The 19,156-nt window shown below is 34.2% G+C and overlaps 1 protein-coding gene and 1 pseudogene across 2 annotated transcripts in view; one reads left to right on the forward strand and one right to left on the reverse strand.

Annotated features, from left to right (window-relative positions):
• The window catches only part of CNTN5 (contactin 5), a 1,309,320-nt gene that overhangs the window by 581,055 nt on the left and 709,109 nt on the right, over window positions 1-19,156 (forward strand). The gene's annotated exons all lie outside the window — the stretch shown is intronic.
• Window positions 7,099-19,156, reverse strand: part of LOC136389702 (eukaryotic translation elongation factor 1 epsilon-1 pseudogene) — a 43,801-nt pseudogene continuing 31,743 nt past the window's right edge.

Genomic DNA, 19,156 nt, shown 5'->3' on the forward strand with positions numbered 1-19,156 from the left:
GCACATAATTGAGAGTGGCCCCTGCACAGCTTATCTTCCACAGTAGTCAGAGGTAGCAGCTGGTCTTTGCAGCAGTTTGGCCGGGGGGTACATCCCTCCCATTGATGTGCCAACATCAATCAAAGCTCAATTACAAGAGGAGGGTTTATACAACCCACATGATGGTTGTACCTTGAGTGCCCAGCTTAGGTGATTGGTGAGAATGTGCCACTGGACAATATAGAATGCCTACTTCATTAGGCCACTCTACCAAGTCCATGAGATATAGCAACTCTATGTAATACATAGAAACAAAACAGGATTACTGCCCGAATGAGGAGAAAAAGAATGTCCCAAAAGAAAGAATAGAATAGAAGTCCAAGAAAAGAACTAAACAAAATGGAGACAAGCAATCTAATGAATGCTGGGTTTAAAAAACTGGTTATAAGGATGTTCATTGAACTTAATGAGAATCTCAACAGCATAAAAAAGTAGCAGTGAGAAATGAAGGATACACTAACTGAAATGAAGAATAATTTACAGGCAATCAAAACCAGAGTAAATGAAGCTGAGAATTAAATCAGCAATTTGAAATATATGGAAGCAAAAAACACCCAATCAGAACAAAAAAAAAGGCAAAAGAATAAAAAAATAATAATAAGGAAATTGTAAGGAGCCTTTGGGACAACTTCAAGTGTACTAACATTCATATAATGGGGGTGCCAGAAGGAGAGGAGAGAGAGCAAGAAATTGAAAACTGATTTTAAAAAATGACAAAAATTTCCCTAATCTGGTGAAAAATATAGACATAAAAGTTCAATAAGTAAAGAGAATCCCAAATAAAATGAGCCCAAAGAGGCGCATACCAAGACACATCATAATTAAACTACCAAGGTTAAAAATCAAAAACAGTATATTAAAACCAGCAAGAGAAAAACAGTTACCTACAAGGATGCTTACATAAATCTGTCAGCTGATTTCTCAACAGAAACTTTGCAGGCCAAAAGGGGTTGGCATAAAATATTCAAAGTAATGAAAAGAAAGAACCTACAACCAAGATTATTCTACCCACCAAAGCTATCATTTATAATTGAAGGACAGATAAAGACCTTCCCAGACAAGAAAAAGTTAAAAGAGTTCATTGCCACCAAATTAGTATTATATGGAATGTTAAAGGGTCTTCTTCAAAAAAGAGGAAAAAAAAGAAAAAATATGAACAATATAATGGCAATAAATACATATCTATAAACAACTGAATCTAAAATAAATAAATAAAAATAAATGAGCAAGCAAACAGAAACAGACTCATAGATACAGAAAAAAAATTGGCAGTTGCCAGATGGGGGTTTGGAGGGACAAGTGAAAAATTTGAATAGATTATTAAATACAAATTTGTTGTTACAGAATAATCATGAGGATATAAATTACAGCATAGAGCTGTGATGGCGAACCTTTTTATAAACACCACCCACTTTTGCAGTGCTGGTCAACCTAGTCCCTCCCATCCACTAGTGGGCATTCCAGCTTTCATGGTGGGCAGTAGCAGAGCAACCAAAATTGGTTAAATTATTAGTTAAATAATTTTTAACCAGCAATATATGCTAAGACCAACGTACCTCCAAAATATACTGAGTTTATACATCTTTGGTACATGGGATATTTTTAGACAATAAACTGCTTATACAGTGGTACCTTGAGATACGAACAGACCAACATACAATTTTTTTTTTTTTTTTTAAGATATGGCTGCAACTAGGTTCGTATTTTTGTTTGAGATCTGAGTGAAATTTCAAGATTCAAGTCATGATTCGGGAAGCTGCTGCTTGTTGGTTTGTTGGTGCGTTGGCGCACGGGTCCAGTATCAGCAGTTTGATATATGAGTTGACTGACTTACGAGCTCGGTTACAAAACGAGTTAAATTCATATCTCAAGGTACCACTGTATAGTCAAATGCAAATAACTTATTTCACTGTGACTTGAACTTTGTTACCCAGAAAATCAATGAATCAGTAAAAAGAAAGAAAGAAAAATAATAAGAACAACAAAGTCTAACTATATGTCACCCATGTATTAAAAATGATTTTATAGAAGCTAATTCACAATTTTACCTACCTTTTTTTTGGATGACTAGTGATACTTCTGCTTCTGAATAGTAAAGTTCAATTATTGAAACTGACTTGCCTTATTCATTTATTTTTGTTTTATTTAGTTCTAACCTTTCTGATTTGAAACAATTATAGATTCACAGGATAATGCAGAAAGAGTCTTTACCAAGTTCGCTCCATGACAACATCTTGCTTAACTGTAGTACAATATCACAATCAGGAGACTGGCATTAGTGAAATCCACAAATCTTATTCAGATTATATGTGTTTTGTATGCCTTCATTATGTATGTATTGTGTGTATGTAGTTCTATGCATTTTATTATATGTACATATTTGTATAACCACCATTGCATTCAAGATACAGAATTATTCTATCACCTCAAGGATCTCTCTTGCTACCTATAGCGGTGCCCTTTTCCTTCTTCTATCTTCCTTAAGAGTTTTCCATCATTAAGGTGCCAGACATTAGAGATAAAATGGAAAATATTTAAAACAAATAGTTAAGAATAATAAATTGTGTAGGTTCTGAAATCAGACCACTTAGCTCTATAAATAGCTTTACCATTTGCTGTCTGTGTGACTTTGAACTTAGCCTTCTTGAACTTCAGTTTCCATTTATAATTTAGTTATATAATAACATGTTCTTCATGGTATAACTAAGTCTAGTAATACATCATGATGGCAAAAATTATTTTAAATTATGTTTGTCTTTTTGAGGGTCACATTCTGGTAGATAATACAGATAACATGATATTAGAAAGTAGTTTATTAGGTAGTAGAAGTTTACTATAGGAAAACTGATGAGAGAATCTACTCTAGAATTGGGAATTTATTTTGAGGAACAAATTATTGGAAGTATTAACAAAAAAATCCCTGAGAGTTAAAGGATGAATGGGGTCAGGCAGATGAAGAGAGTGAAGGACTCTTAAAGGCAGGTAGGGGCTGGAAGTAACATAGAACTTTCAAAGACTGAGGGAAAGGACCTTGTAAGATATGCTAAGGAGTCTAAATTATGTCCTGAGAACAATGGAAAGAATTAAGAAGACTAAAATGATTAGATCAGACTGGTATTTCAGAAAAAAATTATTATGGTGTTGATGTACAAAGATGTCCAAACTTATATAAGATTTTTATAAGATATTGTATTGATATTTGAGACACACCGATTACATGCAGGAAAGAAAAATCTCAATTGCCCGAGAGAATGACAGTTTTGCAGTTCCTTTTGTACATTCAGAATTAGGCAGGGAATTTAAGAAATATTACATGAATGTGGGAGAAAGCAAGGTGGGATATCTCTATGCATGAATTATAGATAGTTAAGAAAATTATGTGTTCCCTTGAGTGTGGTTACACCTTCAAGGGGTCTGAAAAAGATCATTGCTCTGGCATTTCAAAGTTGTGTTAACCTAGATGCACAAAACAAAGATAAACCTTTTAATAAAGAAGTTATATGCCTGGGGTGTGATGACCCATCATGACTTGCCCAGATAAGTATGTATGATTAGATCATCCAGTAAGGTTGCCTTGCTTACCAGACTTATAAGTTTACTATAGACATCTTTTTTTTTTTTTTTTTTTATGCACACTGGCTGCAACACAAATTATTATTCAGGAGACAGGAAGTTTTCAGGTATACTTCTTTACAAATGAAGTATAATTCTGAAGAGAATAATAGTACATTTTCATTAAATATTAGGTGCTGATATTTCATATATTTGACTTCCAAACATACATTATTTATTCATTATCTTTCTGAAGACTCAAGAAGTTTTTGTAAAGCTGAGCTAAATGACCAGATAGAAAATTGATAGATAGATTTAAATAAAGACTAATATCAAATTATCCTTCAAAAAAGTATTGTAACTCTTCTTTTCATCACTGATGACCTAGGAAATGGACCTAGGATTTTTATAGCTCTGGAAGACTTTTTCCTACTATGCTGAGTGTTGTTGAAATCATTATCTTCACTCTAATCTTGTGCATTAGCAATTGTAGAGATAAAGGGACTTAGAACATGAATGCAAAAAACCAAAGGAAGCATGAATAAATAAATTTGTAAAATAAAGCCACTGTGAATAGTCAGTATGTCAAAATTATTTTTGAGAGAAAAGATTAGTCAAATCTCCTTAGTCCCTTATGCATATTTTATTACAGATTTTATTACTTTTGTTTTCATTATTGGATCACTTTTCTGTGTACTGTTCTAGAGAACAAGTTACTCAGCAACAGAAATTAACTCATATTTATCTGTAATTACAGCATCTAATGTGGTATCTCACACAATAACCTAATCCTGACAGAGGTCAATTTAGAATGACAAGTGTTGATAATTGAATAGTCTCCATGTAATTATTGATATTATATTGTAAGCTAATCGGATGAAGGGGCTTGGTCAGTGGAAGTGGTTTTTTTTCCTTGAAATGCTGAGCAGTGACTTTATGTGCAAATCATTTGACAAATATAATATATTGGTCTTTTTGATTCTTCACTTGCTTAATGTGTCTAATCTTTATCTGCTCTATAATCTCATGGAGGCAGATACTATGTTTAACAGTTTTTTGGCACCTAAGAAAAGAGAAAATCAATAAAATCTTAAGAATTTCTATGTTCAGCACAAAGTTTCACTCAATATGTGTTATTATTATTTTTCAATCAAAGTGATTTACTAAGGAAAACTGGAAAGACTAAACCTGTCTTCAGTTTGTCAATGTAGGAAACTTCCAAACCTGTAAGAATTTTTATGAGTTTATTTGAGCCAAACTGTCAACAACTACTGTTAAGCAAACACTCAACAGACTGAGAAAATTCTCTGGAAAATGGTGGTTTCACCACGTATTTTATACATTAGAATCAAAGGGGAAAATCTCAAGGGGTTACATGAAATTGATTAGTACTAGATTAGGAGAAAGCAAAGTGGGCAAATCTCTGGGATTTTATAAAAGATAAAAATGTATATTCTAAAATTTCTTTTACATAGGCAGGCATAAGATAGCTAATTAACATATGATAATAACAATGAGAGGATTTGTTGCTCTCTGCTCTGATGGGATGCTTGCATTAATTAGGTAGGCATAAACAGATTACAAGCCTTATATCTCAAAGGCTTGTTATTAGGTACATTTTGTAGATGAAAAAAACAGCAGACAGGTTTGAATACAGTAAGATTTGTTAGAGAAAGATACCTCCCTAGGACCTGACTACCCATCATGGACTGATTTAGTTAGAAAGTTTTAATTTCATCCTGTGTGAACATACAGGAACATCCTGTGTGTTTACTTGAGTCTCTGAGTTGTAAGGCTTTCCCTGAGCTTGTCAGTTTTAGCATGCAGCTGCTTTTTCACCCACCAGTTCTTCTAAAATATGGCCTATAATAAGGTGACCATGTATTATGGTTTATCTGACACTGATCCTGTTTGTGGATGTTATACCAGGGTAATTATTAATATCCCCTTTTTCACAATCAAAATATCTTGATTTGGATAGCAAAGTATTTGGTTAACTTCACCATAGTGCATGATGTCAGAATTTGAAATAATGAACACGTCTCATGTACTTTGATTCCACATGGGTATCTATGGCTCCTAGATTATCTAATTTTTAAAAAGTTAGTAGAGGCCCTGGCTGGTTGGCTCAGCGGTAGAGCGTCGGCCTAGCGTGCGGAGGACCCGGGTTCGATTTCCGGCCAGGGCACATGGGAGAGGCGCCCATTTGCTTCTCCACCCCTCCGCCGCGCTTTCCTCTCTGTCTCTCTCTTCCCCTCCCGCAGCCGAGGCTCCATTGGAGCAAGGATGGCCCGGGCGCTGGGGATGGCTCCTTGGCCTCTGCCCCAGGGGCTAGAGTGGCTCTGGTCGCAACATGGCGACGCCCAGGATGGGCAGAGCATTGCCCCCTGGTGGGCAGAGCGTCGCCCCTGGTGGGCGTGCCGGGTGGATCCCGGTCGGGCGCACGCGGGAGTCTGTCTGACTGTCTCTCCCTGTTTCCAGCTTCAGAAAAATGAAAAAAAAAAAAAAAAAAAAAAGTTAGTAGACAGTTCAGTTAAGTCTAATAAAATAATTTAATAGTCTATATCAATATCATCAAATGAAAAAAGCAGAATAATAAAATGCTTGTAGTAATATTATCCACTTTGTCCCATTTAATATTATCAAAATTATTAAAAGCAGTTCCATGCTTTTTCTCAAAACAAAAATCTCCACAAGACTAGATATTTAACAATGATTTTGTAGACCCTAAAATTGTGCTAGAAGATCAGTATAGGCTACATTATATTATAAATTTGTCAAAGAAATATAAAATGTTAATTTTGATTTTCAGAAAAACATATAATAAAGTATTTTATCAAAATCAAAATTAACTTTTTAAAATATCTTTAATTTAACTTAAGCCATTTCTTTGCAACTTTTATTAAAACAAATTTCATCTATAAAAACAAGGTAATTTATTAATTGATCTTAACTCAAGTTTTGCCAGCTGTTGAATTTTTACATAAAAATTGCAAAATTTCGCCTGACCAGGCGGTGGCACAGTTGATAGAGCATCAGACTGGGATGCTGATGACCCACGTTTGAGACCCCGAGATCACCAGCTTGAGCGCGGGCTCATCTGGCTTGAGCAAAAAGCTCACCAGCTTAGACCCAAGGTCACTAGCTCAAGCAAGGGGTTGCTTGGTCTGCTGAAGGCCCACGGTCAAGGCACATATAAGAAAGCAATCAATGAACTTAGAACGAAGGTGTCACAACGAAAAACTGATGATTGATGCTTCTCATCTCTCTCCATTACTGTCTGTCTGTCCCTATCTATCCCTCTCTCTGACTCTCTCTCTGTCCCTGTTAAAAAAAAATTGCAAAAGATCAAAATAAAACATTCAGACATAAGGTCACACTTTAAAAATTTTATCAACTTCAGCAAATGAAGAATGACTGCATATCAATTTATATTAGCTCTCTGATCCAGAATACACTTTCCATTTAAAATATTTTTAATCACTCTTGTTATGGCATGGGTAGCTTCTATTGGGGATTAGTATATAGTATCTTCTTGATGAACACAACACTAGACAGATATTGCCTAATGCCTGGATAATACTGAATGTGACAACCAGTGAAACACGTTAAGATATTTCTCCTTTTCTTGAACTGTCAAGACAACTATGAAATGATGTAATCCATGGTATATAATATACCTGCTAAGGTAAAGTTATAGCCTGTAAGGAAGACTTTATCTTCAAGACATAATTAAGATTTTTTAACTGAATAAGGATATTATCTTTATTTTAGTTTCCATCTACCTAAGTTACTCTGCATGCTAACCATTGTTTAACTATTGTGTTTTCTCTGTAGTTCACCTAAGGTAACATTTTTTGTTGGCTTGCTTGACTAGCTGAGCTACTATAATAGTCAATCCTGTTAGACTTGGGCCATTGTTTGTTTGAAAAACTGAAATCTGGTGCTTGCTCTGAGGACTGTATTTTTTCCCTCTACTCATCCTGAGGGATTTCTCCAACAGCTCCAATTCTACAGCTACTACCGACTTTTGGTTTGAGCTCCAGGCCAGTGACTTGGTCTCTTATTAGAATAAGTTTAATAGGTTCAAAGAAATATATATTAAGGTTTTAAAAGCCTATACAGAGGGTCCTTTGGTTACAACACACACTTTTGTTCCTAAGACAGTGACATAACCTGAATTTTCTTGTATGTCGAAACACACACACCCTAGTCTAAGTCACTTACCTATCCTAACACAGTTGTAAAATTATAATCTAGGACATAAAAATACAACTTAGACACAGAAATAGAAAAGAACATGAAATACTGAACTGTACACTGTACTGTAGCAACAAAAAATGATTAAGCCGTAATACGTCTCAACTTTAAGTTTTTATGGGAGTGAGCGTCACAAATTCGAAATGTATATCAAGACTGGCATAGCCTGAGGACCTCCTGTGATAGGTAAACTATTAAGAAATAAAATTTAGTTAGATCAGTTCAGGGCCCTGAAAATGTTTAATTTATAATTATGTTGCATTACACATCAATGTTTATATTCTTTTTTACAAGTGATGAGAGAAAAATCTCAAGGATAATATCAATTAACAGCTGAGAATTATTTCACTTCAGAGCCACACCATTTTAATCATTAGGTCGGTACTCAAGTCTAACTCTTAAGAATTCTCATTCTTTGTGCACATTGTGTATCTTGTCCATAACTAACTTGACAATCTCTTTTTTAATATTCTGTAATCTTGTGTTTAACTTTATCTCAAAACATACATTTTAAAATATTTTAAGTGTTGGCCCGGTATGTGGAGGTCCTGGGTTCAATTCCGGGCCAGGGCACACAGGAGAAGCACCCATCTGCTTCTCCATTCTTCCCCCTCTCCTTTATCTCTATCTCTCTCTTCCCCTCCCACAGCCAAGGCTCCGTGCAAGCAAAGTTGGCCCCGGTGCTGAGGATGGCTCTGTGGCCTCTGCCTCAGGCGCTAGAATGGCTCTGGTTGCAGCAGAGCATCGCCCCCTGGTGGGCCGGGTGTATCCTGGTCAGGTGCATGCAAGAGTCTGTCTGCCTCCCCCTGCTTCCGCTTCTCACTTCGGAAAAATGCAAAAACAAAAAAATAATATTTTAAAAGTTTACAATGAAATGAAACATAAACATATGTTCTTTGCCAGTATACAATATTTAATCATAATATTGAAAAAATTGTATGCACTTTTTTGATATTTCAGAAATAGTTTGTATTCTGACTGAGTGAAGAGTTAATTATTTAGCAGGATTTTAAAGACTTTTGATTTTCTTTGATTGTTTACACACAAAACAGAAAGTGAATAAATAAAGCTGTGTTTAAAATAGTTAACTATAAAGACTGATTGCCCAGCAGTTAGTACCAGTAGAAACCCCAGGAAAGCTATATGTAGCATATGAAATTATGGGCATGGAAGAGCCAGGCAATGGAAAGCTAGCCTCTCTGCAGGATGCAACCTCATGGTGCTTTTCCTTCTTCAGACACACATAGGGAAGGAACACTACAGAAGGCACATTCCTGAGCCTATGAGTTATCAAGTTAAAAAAATTATAAATTTGTCAAAGAGAATATTAAGTGTACACCAATGGATATAGAAAAAATAATAAAAACTTCATGAAAATTAGAGAAAGTTAAGCATCTACATTTAAAATTATTGCTTAAAATTTTTTCTTGAAATTTTCTTCTAATGAATTTATTTAATAAATATTTCAATGCTTAGTTTCTATAAGGTGCTGTGTTAGCCAAGAGAGACACAAATGTCAAACAACATATAGTCTCTACCTTCCAGGAACAGAGCCTGGTTGTAGAGAACAGAAACTAAAAAGATTTTTATCATGATATATAAGTGTATAGACTAATATATTGTAAACCTTACACTTACACAATTTTATATCTCAATTATATCTCTATTTGTAAAAGGACATTTATCATAGTATAAGGGCTATGGTAAGAATAGGTACAAGGTATTATGAAAGAGCAATATAGAAAGACTACCCCAGAGAATTGCATTTAAATTGATATCTTAAATTTGGATCAACTAGACAGAGCAGGAAAGAGCAGGCCAGTCAGAGGGAACTGAGCGTGCAATAAGCCTGAAACCAAGAAGTGGCTTAAATGTTAAAGTCAAACAAACTATCAAGGGAATGCATTGTTTTTCAGTGATTAAGAGAATTGATTATATATTTTAAGCTATCTGTGAAAAATTATATTATTAATATAAATATATATGAATATGTAGGGGGATGTAGAAAAAGATGCCCAAAAAACAGCTTCAAATAATTTCAAACCAAAAAAATTTAAAATTTGTTTGATTTCAAATATAATGAATGTCAAATATTTATAATATTAGAACAGATATTGTTTTGTAAATAGTTATTGATTAAAATTTGCTTATAATTTTGGGAATAATGCTTTGTGTACTACTTTATATCCTATTTAGAAGGCTTGGTTCAGGCAAGTGAATACTAATCCTTTCTTATTTATTGTATTGGCTATATAGAAGAACACAACCATGATATTTATGATTACAAATGTATTCTTTCTTTATATGATAGGCAAGTTATGCTGAAAATTAGAAATGGTGATTGGTCAGACATGCAAAATCACCTTCCCAATATGCTTATCATTGCCCACATATGTATGACAGAAACTATCATAGAAAAATTTTATCAATGAATATAGAATTGTGTGGCATGATTTCTATAGCGTGACTTTAAATAAATGGAATATAGTATCGACAACATTTTCTAAGCATTGCTATCCACTCAGCATTTGAGGTTATTATGTTCTGCTATTTTCTAAATAGCTGACTGAGTTTTCTAAAATGACGATAATACCAGACTCATTTTATATGGCCTACTTCAGAAATACACACAGTTGGGTGGTTTACACCTTATTTAGTACAGGTACTTACACAATGAATCTTTTTAAGAGTGTTGTGTTGTACTTTCTCCCCTACCAAGGCACTCATTGAACACATCTTATTTTTGTTGCTTAGTACCTGGATATGTGAAAATGCTGCTTCATTTACATAACTTTTCATTGGCATGTGGGATTCAGCAAGTTAATAACTGTATATTTGCTATAGCAGGAGACATTTTGCTCCTAATTATTTTAGATCATATATTAAAATAAAATTTACAACACCCTGCTGTTTTAAATGTAAATGAGCTCACACTCTGTTTGGTTTAATGAAATTAAAGCCATACAGTATTACTAAAGAAAGAAAGCCTTTGGTTTTCTGCTGAATTCTAACAAAAGCTGTTGTGGTCTAAATAGATCATGAGAAACATGGTTGTTTCAAAATACTAAAAAAAGATTGATTCTGTATTAAACAACAAAATAGAAAATACTAATTATATTATCTGGAGAAGATTTAGTGACTGAATTTTCAACTAATGTGTTCTTAGGTACTTTGTAAGGCTTCCTGTACATTTAATTGAGCTGTGGAATATCAGTCACTCTCTCAATGAAAGATGATTTAAGAATAAATGTTGAGTCAACCTCTCTAAGCTTTGCTTTTAGTAAAATGCTAATTAAAAGAGAGATAGTGATCTAAATTTCATTGTGTTCTTAGATTTGGGATCAGGTGTTATGGTATTGATTATTCAATAATCTCTCTACCAGAATGATCACTCTTTTTCTGAGTTCACAAGGGTTCTTGGTACTTTTTTGCCAATTAGAATTATATTAATTAGGGTTTTTTTTCAGCTGCAAGTGACAACAGTCCTGCTCAGAATAGTTTATACAATAAAAAGTGGGGGGATTATTGGTCGCAATAAATGAGAAGTTTAAGAAATAGCAATGATTTTTAGGCTCAACTAGATCGGAAACTTCAAATTATGCAGGCAAGGTATTCTATCTTTGACTTAATTTTTCTTTGCTTTGAATGGGTTTGACTCTCAGTCAATCTCCAGTAGGATGGCATTGATACCCACCAGTCTCTCCAATCTTAAATTTTGTTTATAAAATAGTATTCTTTTTTTTTTCCAATTTTTTAACAATGATTCCAACAAAATTTATGATCACAGTAGACAATTTTGAGTCACCTATCTCTTTTCCCAGATGAATCACTGTGAGTAAGAAATAGAGAGACCTTTCCTTACCCAGAGACCCAAGTATTAAAATCAACCCCACAAACATATTGATGAGAAAGGGAATGGATAGCTACATAAAAATAAATCTAGACTATTTTTACCAAAAGGAGTAGCTAAATGCTTAGCTAAATGGAAAGATAAATAAAAATTATATATTATGATATCTATATTTGAAAACCCAGAATATATGTAGTATCTAATTTATGAACTAAGGTTGAGATGCATATTAATCTGTATAGACATCAAAAGCTTAATTTTTTGCCTACCAGGTGGTGGCGCAGTGGATAGAATGTTGGACTGGGATGCAGAGGACCCAGGTTCGAGACCCCGAGGTCACCAGCTTGAGTGTGGGCTCATCTGGTTTGAGCAAAAGCTCACCAGCTTGGACCCAAGGTCACTGGCTCGAGCAAGGGGTCACTCGGTCTGTTGAAGGCCCACGGTCAAGGCACATATGAGAAAGAAATCAATGAACTAAGGTCTGGCAATGAAAAGCTGATGATTGATGCTTCTCATCTCTCTCCGTTCCTGTCTGTCTGTCCCTCTCTCTGACTCTCTCTTTGTCCTGTAAAAAAAAAAAAAAGCTTAATTTCTATTAAACATTCATTAAAATAACTGAACTTTTATTTATAAAAAAAGCAGTTGAATGAAGGTTAATAGAACAAAGAATGAATGACACAGTGTTAATTTCAAACTTAAAAATTAAGGGAAAGAATTTGATATTCTGTCTGCAATTGTTAAACCTAGTGAACAAAAGCTAAAAGTGTATCTCAATGTGTTAAGAATTAAAGAAAAGACAAAGGCAAAATTTTATGGTATTCTTCTAAGTTCTCATTGTGTAAGTGAAAGACACTTATTAACAGTGTCTTTCAGTTGGCTTCTGCTCCTTCCAGTAGTGGAATGAACACATTGTTTCCCATATATTTATACTTGACAAGACTGGGAGCTTATAATGGCAGAAACTGCCTCCTTCTGCTCCTCTGTGTATTGATTGTCTAATCCAGAATTTATGCATATATTTTAAATAATAGTTTTGATTCTTATAAAGGTAAAACTTTAAAATATAATAGTATTTTTCTTTAAAAACATTACTCTATTTATTTCATCCTTAAATAGTCTCACTACTAATATTTGAACAGTACTTTTTTTACAAACTTTCCTCCTGGTTGACTAGTCATTTCATGTCCACCTATAATTGCAAGTTGTATTTGCCTTGAGTTTACTTCAAATAATTTATACAACTTTCTGGTGAGCATTAATTCTCCTTGTCAGATGACAAATTATTGTTTTTTTCTCATAGTGCTCAATAAGAATTAATTGATATTTTACATTTATTTACATATTTTTGACTTTCAAGTACCATTTCTGCAAAATAATTTTAAAAAAATAGAGTGCACTGTCATTTACAAAATCCTCTCAAGCAAAATTTGCTGATGAGGTAGTGTGTTTAAAGCATGAGAGTAAAGTATTTGAGATTAAAAAAATCAAAATGGCCTTTGACTCAACATTACCAGAACAATTCTTGTTTTAGTCAATGTAATCTAAAATACATTAAGTGTTACAGGGAGTAATAAATCAATAATAATTAGTTATCTTTTCTCAATTTCAACAAATATCTTCAACATTCTTTATATATAAGAAGGTATAAGATAGTATTTTGAAAAAACAGTTCAAATTTATGCCTGGTAGTGCTGTGACTATAGTGTAATATTTCTTTGAATAGATTGCCATGCTATTTTAGTTACTTGAGAGTTATGTGTTGTCTATCATGTAATAATTGCCTGTTTTTTTTCCTTTACATTTAGAATAGTATTTGACACATGGTAAGAAATTAAATAATTGTTCCAGAATTAATAAACAGATACTACTTTTTAAAGCCATCATTAGGGAAAGAAAAAGATGCCCCTTTTTTTTTAAACAGTCATCTGCTGTTGAATTTCCCAATGATATGATTTTCATCCAAAATTATTTTTATTTGACTTCTTTACCAAATGTTTGGGATTAAACTAATGGAAGAGCGCAGAGTGCAATATAGATGCCATGAATGAAGTAGAAGATTACTTTTATTCTTCTTATAATAACTAAAGCTCAAAGCAACTGTGCTTCAGGAAAAGAACTTTCTTTGGAAAGTTATGAGATGAAATAGAACAAAAATAAAATATCACCAGTAGCATAATTCCTCCTCCCCTCAGTAGAGGCTCTTGCAATACTGGCTTTTCCCTACCATACTTGAATTACCCTTTAAATTATATTTATTCTGTAAAATTTGAGAGAGAGAAAAGGAAGAATGTTAATTTGTACTAAAGTAAAGATTGCACTGAACTCTTTCTAACCCATGACCCAAATGCATAAAAAATATGTCCCTATTTTTATCTATTCATTAAGAATCATTTTCATATGCCCTAGACAATTAACAGCTATTAATAATAAATTACTGCAGAAGAATATCATTTAATTGTATAAAGACCTCCCACACTTTATACATCCTATTACTTTCATTCAGGAAAGGTAATGAATCTCTTGGCTCCCTCTATGATAATGTATATTCAATTCAAAAGATATTCACCAAGAGCTGTTTCACACAAGGCACTTACTTAGATATTAATTACATGGTCAAGGAGGGAGTGCAAATATGGATACTGTGTGATCTTTCATCAAGTATCACATGAGCTCATGGTAGGGTAAGAGAGTTACAAGTAAATTAATCAAATTTAGAATTAACATCCTTAAAATACAAGAGGAGATCAAAACAAATATATAGAGTGGGGACAGAGAGAAGCAGACTGTGAAATTTTGAAGTAGACTGGAAAGGAAGCACAGGAGTTTATGTAGATTAAAGAAAGGGGTTTATTGGGTGGATAACACAGATTTGTTATGTAGAATGTGGGAAGAAGAGATGTAAGGTGCAGGCAGAGAGCCCTGTAAGTAAAGACCTGGGCGCAGAGCGAGGCTGAGTCTTGCTCTGCATGTAGAGCTTAGTTCAGCCTGACTGAAACATAATTTTTGAGTAGTAGGTTGGTGAGAACTGACCGTGAAAAGGTTGTTTGGGTCTACACTGTGCAGTTCCTCAGACCTGGTGTAGAGTTTATAAGGAATTTTTTGGGACATGAGAAACTTTTAAATAGATTTTAACATCACACCATCATATGATTAGGATGACACTTTAGGAAGACTATTTTAGCAGCAGGGTTAAGGATATTTATAGACTTTTGCCTTGTTCATTCAGTTCAATGCAACTGAAATTCCTTTTTTTTTCCATGTCAAAAGCAGTCCAAGCAAAAGCAGTCATAATTCTTTTATTGCTTACACTTCTACAGCTTTGAAAGTAGCAATCGGGCTATGCTTTTCGTCATCAACTTGGTTCAAATTGCAGGCAAATTAAGGCCTGATTTATTCTTTTATAATTTGTAAACATCATCATCATTTACATATAACTAGGAAACTTAGTATTATAATTTTTAGAGTAAACATTTAACTCACCTAGAAGTCTCATAACCTCTGTATTATATTTTTTTTCTTAAACTATTTTTAAAGTACAACACTGCTGGGAATGAAAAGCAACTCTAGATTGAAGTAGTACTACATCTTTTTTTATTATTTTTTATTTATTCATTTTTAGAGAGGAGAGAGAGAGGTAGAGAGAAGGGGGGAGGAGCTGGAAGCATCAACTCCCATATGTGCCTTGACCAGGCAAGCCCAGGGTTTCAAACCGGCGACCTCAGCATTTCCAGGTCGATGCTTTATCCACTGCGCCACCACAAGTCAGGCAGTACTTCATCTTTAATGAAAATACAACCTCACCCTTTCTGGAATTGGAAAATTATTCCACGATTTTAAAATTAAACAGCTCTTATTTTTAAGATATTGATGTTTGATTTAATTAGCATCAATGGCTTGTAATAATATTAAACAGTTGTCCAGGTTGACGCAATACACCATGTACAAAATATACATGTTAGTATTTTTACTAAAATTAAAATAGGAAATCTGCATATAAATTATATATATATATTATATATATACATATACATACACACACATGGGGGAGGGAGCACATTTACAACAATTATATACAATTCTTCAGAAAATTCTTATAGGTAAAAAGGTATTTAGAGAACTAACAAAGGGCTTAAGAAAAGGTTAAAATACACTGGGTTAATTATTTTTGTTTTTTTTCTGCTTTTTCAATTAAATGGAATTGTATTTGAATATTTTTCTGCCCTTATATTTTAGAAGCAGAGCTGTTTATAAAAGCTCAAACAAGGAATAGTTGTGACTAGTTAATGTGTAGACGATTTACTGTTAAGATCATTGAGAGAGCAGCACCTGCTTGTGACAGCATTATTGGAAAAACCTTATGTACTCAGCACATATTCGCAAGTACAAACTGGATACTAAGACAAAAAGTCAACTTCCTGAAACTATCAACTGCTCCTGAAATTTGCTATACTAAATACAGATTGAATAACAAATATGTTAAGACTGTGCCAGAAAAGTAAGGTCCACTAATGAAAAGTACACAGTCTGTTACTATTAGGAGAATGTATCCCAGATAGTAATCATCTTTTAATTTTTTTTTTTTTGATCACAGAATCAAAGAAAATAGTCATTAAAGAACACACTACAAGAGATTTTTTTTCTTAGGGCATCTGGATTGTTGCTTTGCTGGGGAATTTAAAAAATTAATAATTTAAAACTAGTATTTTATTAACATGCTGAACAAGAGAGTTTTTCCTATAATCTCTAATTTGGAATAAAGCCCAAAAGTTAAAAAGTTTAATAATAATGTTTCTCTAAATTCTAAAAAAAAAATCTATTATTTAATAAATTTACTCTTTGGGGCAGACATTTTCCTAGGATATATTAAGAAGTAATTTAAGTGATTCTGTTGCCCACCATCATCTCACATCCTTCTCCCCACCCAATAGAGTAATATATTATTACATCAGTGATATTGGCTGGGAGAACAGTCATTAGGAATGCATGATTTATGGAAAAAGCCTATTCAAATAATATAAGGGTGGTCTGAGTAAAATAATCATTAATAACTTTGAGTCATGTCTGTATGAAGGAAAAGTAACATCTTATTTTCCCTGTATAATTTTGCAACTAATTTGTTTATCATCTCTATAAATTTAACTAGCATTTTCAGAGAAATAGAAAGATGTGACTAAGCAGAGAGAAACATCTATATGAGGCTGCCTATGCTTCCACCTTTAGGCGAGACAGGTGAACACTGGGAGGAAAACCACACTTGAGCCACTTTACTGGCGACTATTCAATAAGAGTAGATCTGAGTGAGTGATCCAGCAGCAAGATTCTGTGTAGTGAATTTCCAAGGGTTGGCGATGAAAGGAGAGAAGTCAAAGTAGTCAAGGTAAAGCAGACCTCCCACATCAGGGATCCATGCGTTGAGGAAGCCCTCATGAACTCCTCTGAAGAAAGCTCATGTGATCCCATAAAATATCAAGAATTTTGTGCTTGCATCTTAGAATGAATCAGTAGGGTGAGGGTTATAAGCATAAATCAGTTAAAATACAGTTATCATTTCCCCTTATATCTCTTTAGTGCATCCTCCCTGAAAATCTGAACATTGGAAGGATGGGCAGAGGTGAAATAAGAGACTCCCCTAGTCCTTCGGGTCTCAGGCGAAGGATTAGCTAGCCCTAGTGATTAGAAGATGACTGTTACATTAGAAATAGAATTAAAGTTCACACTTGACCAGACATTTTATACTTGAAACTATTTAGGAATTCCAAGATGTCAAAGAACATGTGTGAAAGAAAGCTTAGGTGAAAACAGTAATTAGAATAAATGAATGGATAAATGACAAAAAATTCTACTGTACCCCAATAAACCCATAATATTCAATGAGCTGATTGTACTTGATAATTAAATTTCAATATATTATTCAGTATTTAAATATATTTCACTCTCACCTACAACAATTTTCAAAACAAAAAATGCTGATACACTTAACTCAAGATAAACATGCACATTTCTCTAAATACTAGGAGAGTCCCACTGAAGTTTTGGCAATGGCCTTGTATCCTCACTTTCTAAATATAGTGTGTGTGTCTTCTGAAATCATCAAGCAAATTGTGGTGTCTGCAAAAATGGCCTCTTTCTACTCTGACGCTGTAAATTACTGTCTTGAAATAGTAAAAATAAGTTTTCATTTCCTGTGTTTCACATGTTATATGCTTCAAAGCACAGCTCTGTTTATTATATACTCATGATGCCTCTAATAATAATAAATTTTATTTGATTCATTTAATGTTTTTTTCTTTTTATTTGTTGATAATAGCTTCTTACTACCGCTATATCTTATCCTGAGTATATTATCTACATTAGCTTCAACTGTGAAAAACACACACTTGTTTATTTTATCCTTACAACAGTCATTACTGATAATTTAATATCCCCATTATTGTTTTTAGGAAAAAGAAGACAGGGACAATAGCTAGCTTTCAGTAGGTTGCACAGCTATTAAGTAGCAGAACTAGAATTTAAATCCAGGTGGACATCCAGTAAAGACCCTGATATTGGTTTCTTGGGACTAAGTCATAAAATATGTTAATTTTACTGTGCTACGCTTAAATATGCTCTTTGCTCTACATAAGTTATTGTTCTGCAGACCAAGCATAAGTATTATATATATCTCTTTATTGACATATTCTTTTATATAATTCAAGAAAATTTGTGGTATTTGTGGAGTTTTATTCCCAACTATTAGCTATGTATAAAATTATTTGATTATTTAAGCAAATAGCTTCCTGGCCAATTGCCTTTCTTGGAAGGTGATGATTAGAAAATGTCCTGGGAGAAAAACAAAGATGGCAATGGAGTAGGCGGATGTTCCAACTGACACCTCCCAGGACCGAATGGGATTACAACTTAATTTAAGAACAATAATCATGTAAAACCAACTTTGGACTAAACTAAAAGGAATCTATAACCAAGGATCACCAAAGAAGCCACCGGAGACTGGTAAAGGGCAGAGATGCAGAAAAGGCTGCCCCTCTCCCTGGAGCTAGCAGCAGCCCAGAAGGACTCTCACAGCCAGATGGGTTGCCCTGAGAGGTGTGGGTCCTCAGCCCCAGCCCTGGAGCCCCAGCCTAGAGCCCCAGATCCTAGAAGAGGCACCCAGACAGCACTTAGTTGTGAAAAGAGCTGGGTTTTTGTCTGTGAGAAAAGACAGAGGTCTCAGACGCAGACTCTGTCTAAAAGGACCCGCACAAAAAAACCTCGTTCACAGCCACTTACCCAGAGCTCTGGCGGGGGAGAACTGAGAGGACTGGAGTTGTGTGAGGAGAGTGAAAGGTTGGAAGCCCAGGAAGAGATACTATGGGAATGGCCACTAGAACCCTTTTGCTGAATCATTCTTCAGTACTGCAGTCACAATCTTTTTTGGGTAGAGCAATCCCCTCTGAGTGGCATCAGCCTGGAGAAAAG

This window comes from Saccopteryx leptura, chromosome 1 (assembly GCF_036850995.1).
Source record: "Saccopteryx leptura isolate mSacLep1 chromosome 1, mSacLep1_pri_phased_curated, whole genome shotgun sequence".
Lineage (NCBI taxonomy): Eukaryota > Metazoa > Chordata > Mammalia > Chiroptera > Emballonuridae > Saccopteryx > Saccopteryx leptura.